The sequence below is a fragment of the Athene noctua genome, chromosome 23 (assembly GCF_965140245.1).
Source record: "Athene noctua chromosome 23, bAthNoc1.hap1.1, whole genome shotgun sequence".
NCBI classification, from domain to species: Eukaryota; Metazoa; Chordata; class Aves; order Strigiformes; family Strigidae; genus Athene; species Athene noctua.
Genome location: NC_134059.1, coordinates 7,216,414 through 7,223,349, shown reverse-complemented (window position 1 = coordinate 7,223,349; position 6,936 = coordinate 7,216,414). Strand labels below are relative to the sequence as shown.

At 49.6% G+C, this 6,936-nt stretch overlaps 1 long non-coding RNA gene across 2 annotated transcripts; it reads right to left on the bottom strand.

Moving 5' to 3' along the window:
• Nucleotides 1-363: 363 nt before the first annotated feature.
• Nucleotides 364-3,842, bottom strand: LOC141969579 (uncharacterized). Of its 2 annotated transcripts, none has more exons than XR_012635074.1 (3): nucleotides 3,711-3,842; nucleotides 2,308-2,546; nucleotides 364-1,857 (listed from the first exon to the last, which is right to left on the bottom strand). It is a non-coding gene; the product is annotated as an uncharacterized LOC141969579 (long non-coding RNA). The 2 variants fall into 2 exon arrangements; XR_012635073.1 differs by lacking the exon at nucleotides 3,711-3,842 and adding an exon at nucleotides 3,433-3,639.
• Between the last annotated feature and the right edge of the window lie 3,094 nt (nucleotides 3,843-6,936).

Genomic DNA, 6,936 nt, shown 5'->3' with positions numbered 1-6,936 from the left:
GTGTCTTGGCAGCCGAAGCTGAGCGAGGAGCTGCAGGCGGGCGTGGAGCTCGCTCTGGGTGTCTGGCAGCTCCCGGGCACTCGTGGGTGCTGCGGGTGGGAGTGGGGACTGAAGCGATTCCTCTGAATCACAGCAGATTTCCCAATCTCTCGCTGTGCTTACAAAAGCTGCCACTCCAGGCAGGGGCTGGCAGGCACAGGCGTTCAGCGAGCTGGGCCCTCGTGTCCAGAGGTGTGTCTGTGTCATGGCTGGGGGGGGGGATGGCCCCAGGCAGCAGCTAAGCACCCCCCGGGCTGCTCCCCCCGCTCGCAGACGAGGAGGAGAACTGGAAAAAAGTAAAACTCACGGGTTGTGATAAGAACAGTTTAATAAAGAATATAAAATATAATAATAACAATAAGAAATGATATGAATAATTGTAACAAAACGGGTTATAATTAAAAAAAAAAAAGAGAACTAAAACCCCAGAAAAGAGAAGTGACGCACAATGCAATTGCTCGTCACCCGCTGACCGATGCCTGAGCAGTGATCAGCCCCTCCTGGCCAAACCTCCCCCCCAGTTTCTATACTGGGCATGATGTCCCATGGCATGGAATAGCCCTTTGGCTAGTTGGGGTCAGGTCTCCCGGCCACGCTGCCTCCCAGCTTTCTGTGCACCTGCTCGCTGGCAGAGCACGGGGAACTGAAAAATCCTTAACTTAGGAGAAGCGCTACTTAGCAACAACTAAAACATCAGTGTGTTATCAATGTTATTCTCACACTGCATCCGAAGCACAGCACTGTACCAGCTACTGGGAAGAAAATTAACTCTATCCCAGCCGAAACCAGGACAACGGCCAAGGCTCTGCACACACCAGCAGCATCTCCCTGCTGTAGGTGCATCCCCTGCAGTGGGTAGAGGGAGGGGGTCTGCTCCCAGACACAGTCCGCTGGGGGCACAGGAATGCGAAGAAAGCTGTTTAAAAATATCTAAACAAAATTTTTATTCATTTCCCAAACAGAAAATACTGCTTTGTCATAATAAAGTTGGTGAAACTTAATGGGAGATTGTCCTGTACCCGGGGTGTAACTGTGGGGAGTTGAGGTGACAGCGGGACTGACAACCGGGACTGTGGGACAGCCAAAACCCTGCTACAAGCTGAGCTGGGATACAGGAGACTGGAGCTGCAAGTCTGTCATCTGCGGAGATCAAAGCAGGGATGCGCAGGAGAATTTCTGTCAGCCCAGGTGAGCGCCCATCAGCCCAGAGGTACCAGCTGTTCTGCAGTGCATCTTTTTCATTTAATTAAAAACACAAACAGCAAACCCCGAATCCTGGATCTGCGTTTCAGCGCAGAGGGCAAATGAATCTCAAAACCACAGTGACATCTTTTCTGATGAGCTGTGAGTAGAAATACTATTTATTGTTGAAGTGACAGTCCTTCTCGAAGCTAACAAGGTATTTTCTGGAGTTTTCTGGACTCTCCTTTCCTCCGCGAGCCGGCACCGTGTCACCCAGCGCGTCCAAAACCTCCCCGCGACACAGCGCTACCTGCCAGGCCCACAGCCCTGGACACGATGCTGCCGGCGTTTCACATCCTCCCCTCTGTGATGGTTGTGCCCTAATGTTCCTCAGGACTTGGGTTTTTTTTGCTAAAACATCTCCACAGGCTCAGTCAGACACGTTAAATGAAATTCTCGCTGTTCCCCCTGTACTTACAGGAGAGTTGTTCCTCAGTTGCGTAAATCCAAGCCACCGAAGGAGTGTTTGATGAATTTTTCCTTTGGTTACCCATCAGAAGGCTGTTGGCTGGTTTGGGTCTCAGACCGAGATCCATCTCAAGCAGAGGGAGCCTCGTGCTTACCCCCTGATTACGGCTGCAGAAACAAAAATAAAAAACCCATAGCGTTAACTCCTGGTTTCTGAGAAATCAAAACTAAGTTATTATGGCTGAAGGGATACATTTTTCGGCTAAATATTTAAATTGGTAATTAATATACATCCTTTAAGGATGGGAATATCATGGTTTCCCATAGTTTCATAGGTTTTATGGGAGAAATAAACTACCGTAGTTTGGAAAGCAGAGGCTTGAATCTGTTCATTTCATAGTAACCATTCCGTAATCCTGCTTACGAGATAGCAAGTCATCTCTCTGTGTGAATGCTGTCCAGGAGGAAATAAAAGCAAAAAAGGGATTTATGGTCGTTCCTACGCAGCACTCCGGGCAGCTCTGGCACAGCACCGAGCTCCCCCGGGGCTGCCGGCGGCGCGGGAGCCAGCGGGAGGGTGGTGACGTTACAATCTTTAACCAGCAAAACACACGTTACCCGAAACCCCCTTTTCCAGCGGTTCAGTCTGGTTTTGCGACCCGGGGAGAGCAGATTTGCAGGGCCGGGTGCGGACGGGCAGCTGAAGGCCGGCGAGGCGGGAGCTGCCGTCACTCGGCGGAGGACGACGTGTTCCCGGGGTGACGCAATAACGGGCGGCGTGTGCCCCCCAGCCCCGCGGTGGGCACCGATCCCCCTCTCCATTCGCAGCCTCTGCGTCCCCACGGGAAACAGGAAACCTTGAAAAAGCAGAAGTGTGGCTGTAATTGGGATTAATCTATTTTTAGCAAGCTGTCTGGTGCCCTGTCCATGCTCCAGCTGAGATGTTTAATTCTATCTAGCTCGACTCTTTCTGCACCCAGGATTGCTGTAAAAATTTTCTTTAGTTGCACCCAGGATTGCTCTAAAAATTTTCTTTAGTTGCACCCAGGATTGCTCTAAAAATTTTCTTTCAAACCTTGAATTTGGTGGGGTTTTGCTTTTGTTTTGATTTGGCGTGGTGGTTTTGACAAAAAGACATTCCCCCCTCCCCTCCATGTACAATAACTGGAAAATCCAGCACTAAAGTAATAGAGGTTGCTGTATTAAAAAAAAAAAAAAAAAAAAGTTGTACAACTTTTACTATCATTATTATTCATTTTACTATGCAGTTTGGAAACCTAGTCATAGATCAGGAATGTGTTGTACCCTGGGCTGCACAAACAGCATGGAAGGAAAATTGCCTCTTCCAGGGTATATTGAGTAAAACCATGTAGTGATACAAATGTGATTTTTTGCTAAACAACGTCAGGACGAGATGTTAAAGACCCCCGTGAACGGCCAGCCGAGCGCCTCATCATTTACTGATCCCGAATTTAAATATCTGCTGTTCATACGCTTAATTTTTGATGATATATTTATAAAGGGAACTTCAAGTAAGATTAGCAGTTAGTTAGGAAAACACCCTGAAACACAGTTGGATCAAGATCAATAGATTCCTCCGTCTCGCTGCCCGCCCCCCCCCGGAATGTTTGGCTTTTGCAAATATTCGTGGCCCGTGTGAGCATGGCCGGGGGGCCGCGGGGTGAAGGAGCGACCCCCCCTGCTCCCCCCAGGGCCGTGTCCCCCCCCTCTGCCCCTTGGTACCTTCAAGCAGCAGAAGGGCCCCAGGTCTTGTTGAATTTTCCCTTGGAAGAGCCGAACTCCCGGGGGGGGGTGGGAAGCGGGAGGAGGGTGGTCCGCTGCCCGGTGGATGCTCTCCTTGGGGAAAACCTCACCAAAGCGCCGTTCTCCCCCCAAAAAAATCCAGCAGTCAGCCCAGGGGCATGTTCTGCTTTACACGTAGGGGCAGGGTGCATTTTCCTCTACACCCCACCTGTCCCCCCCCCCCGCCCCGTCTCCCGCTGGGTATTTTAGTGACTCACGAAGCTTCAAAGCGCTGAGCGTGGAGAAGGGCTATTTCTGTGCTTCCACTGCCATCCCCGCTACCTCCGACTGCGCTGCCAGGGCACCTCAGCCCTGCTCAGCACCCCCGCCGCCTCTATTCTTAGCAGCTAATAGCTGAAATAATTACTTTTGTCTCAGCACTGTTGGCTCCTAAGATTTAGAACTGAGCAAACCTTGAAGCTCGAGGAGCCTGCCTGCCCCTGCTCCCTCTCCCACTGTGGGCAGAGCGGCCGGGGGGCCGGGGGGGGCCAGCACACCAATCCCCGGGCAGCGTTGCCACCGTCGTGCTGACCAGGAACGCCGTGAGACAGCAAACAGAGGGCAGAGCTGTGGGTGGAGGGTGCCAAACGCCCTGGACTGAGCTCCAGCACCGGGCATACGCTCTGCTTTGGAGCAGCTTGGGCATTAAGGTGGTGCCACCTCTCCGAGAAGGATCTCGGCTCGTCCAACTGGGATTTTCGTAGACTTCCAGGACTCCAGGTTTTCAAAGGGAAGGTTAGGTTCTCACCTGCGGGCTCCCATTCCAGTGCCTGCTCTGCTGCGTGGGTTAGGTTTGCACAAAGAATGCGAGCGTTTTATGCAAATGTCACTCCCCAATGCCAACACATCCCCGCCGGTTCTTGGGAACGAACCCACACCTCTGGCTTTGCAGTCTTTTGATCTCAACACAGCCCGGCCATCCCAGTCCCTTGAGCCACCCCCCCGCAAAGAGGTCCGCAAACCACCCGCCACCCGATCTTTATGCAGAGCCAGCTGCACACATCCGAGCAGGAGTACAGAATCCACTGTACAACTGTTCCAGAAGGTTTTTTTTATTGTTATTCATATGCCTGCCTGCTCCTCCTCCTGCTGGTTGGGACCCTGTGAGAGCCACGGTGTCTGTACGCACTGGGCTGGCAAGGACGAGGATGTGCTGGCCGCTTCTCTGCCATTCACTAATGAAGCTTTTCGGGAAAATAATAAACCTTTCCAGAAAAAAAAAAAACCCACCCACCAACCCTAAACCTAAATGTTTGTTGTGACTGTAGCTTTTCTGCTGTTGTCACAGCAGCACACCTGATGTGGGTGTGGTATACGATGTAGAACATCCCTTCCTGGACTTCAGGAGCTGCCTTAGCAAATATTCCCATTTCGGAACTGCAAATCTCCAGTTTCCTGGAAATCTGCACGTCCTGGTGACTGTGGGGATACCACTGCAAGACCGTGACTTGTCTGTTGTCCATGCACATGTGAACACAGAAGGAAGACTTCAAAGTCTTATTTCTGCTTTTCTTTGTAAAAAAAAGTCCCTCCTCAAAATATCAATTACTTCCTCTAGAAGCCACACTGGTCCAGCAGCTTCTGTTTCAGATGCTGGTTACGTCTCACTAATTGACTGGGGGCCTTCTGAGCAATCAGGGCTGTAATTAAGCAAGAGGCACAACTTGAGTAAAACCTGGGAGCAAGAAACTCCTGGATTTCCCTATCGTCTTTGACCCTGATTCCATATACAATGTGGATCAAAGTATTTATCTAATTCAGCCTCCCCATATGCAAAATTATATTAATTTTAAATAAGCAAACATTTAAAATTGCCAGTTTCCATTAAGTAACAACTCACATTACTTCTTTATTTGTGGTCACTGTAGACAACCGTTTTAATATAGCAAAGAGTTAAGTATAATTTTTTTTTAAGGTTGATTTTCGATTACAGCATTCAGATAAAAAGAAAATTTTAAAAATTACCCACCCTCTGATTGCTGAGGGTTAGGGGAAGCAGCCCTGGCAGATGGGCTGTCGTGTTACGGCTTCTGCTGGTGGTATTCCTTGGATGGAGCTGGCTGGCAGTTCTGTGCTGAAATAGATTTTTGTTGGAAAACGACATTTTGCTGAGGTTGTGACCGTTCCGTGAGGAAGAGGCAGCGCTGACAAACTTCACGTTTGGAAAAAGAGCTGTCTCACATCAGCGTTTGAAAAAATGCCCCCTTTCGCACCTTAAAGCGACTTTCAGGACTTTTGGTTGGTAAACTGCCGAACGCTCTGCTGAGCGTTCCCGTTGTTAACTTGCACATTCCCCCGTCCACCCCTGCCCGAGTCTCTGCTCCTTCCGTGTGTTTCCAACCGCTCCCCAGGTGATGTGCCCAGGCGTCATTTACATGGATCTTGAGGTCGAGGGGTTACAGATTTACAGCTGCACAGACTTGCTAGGTCTTGGGCAGGAATTTGTTTGGCATAGTTGAGGCCTTTGGATTATTTGATCTCAGCCTTTTAGTTAAACAGGAACATGCCCTGATTTTAACAATCGCAGCTTCCTGCAGTAGGAGGAAGGTGTGGCCGATGGCATTTAAACCAAAACCTGAGCCAAGGCCTCGCCGGCAGGAAGCTGAAAGTGCTGGTAGTGCCACGAGGGTTTCCTTCGTCATTAAAAAGACCAAGGACCTTCCTCGGTGGATGGCCAAGGTTATTTTATCACCCACAGCACCAATAACGACGTGTGTGAGGGTTAGGTTTTTGTAAGGTCGGATTTTCTATGTTATTGCTCTTAAGGTCATTGTAGCATAACAGCAGAAAAACAGCACGGGAGATGCCAGAGACCTGAGGGTGCACCTTTCCGTACAGCTTGGCACAGAAGCAGTGGGAAGCCCACACTTCCTCTGCTCACTGACTAATTGCTCCCCGATCCTTCCACGATGCTGAGGGAAATGATCAAGTGACAGCAGAGCAGACCTGGCAGTGACAGAGGGGGGTTCGATCCCTCCCACCCTCCTGAAAAATTCTTTTTTTTTTCCCCAACATCTAACCTGAACTGTTCCAGTTGGAAGCTGTAATATTTTGCTACACTGTCTAGCACTACCAAAACTTTTTTTTTTTTTTTTTTTTAAATCAATCAACACCGTAAGCACCCATGGCACGGTTGTAGTCAGGCACTGGGTCACCCCTCACCTTGGAATGGCTACGTACACTACCCCTGGTGAGACTGATCTCCCCTGACTCTGACCACAGCTGTATTATTTCATTCACCAAGCTTGCTTTCTAGCTTGGGACTTTCCTTCTCAGTTTCCACAGTCAGTTTTTACAAAGCCAAACTTCTGTCCCCTACTTTTAGACAGAGTTTGGAGGAAAAAAAAAAAACCAAAACACCAGTAACAAAACATGTACATGGGCTCCACTTAAAACAGAAAAGCAGCCTAGACTTCTGCCCTGGGATCACGGCCTCTATTTCCT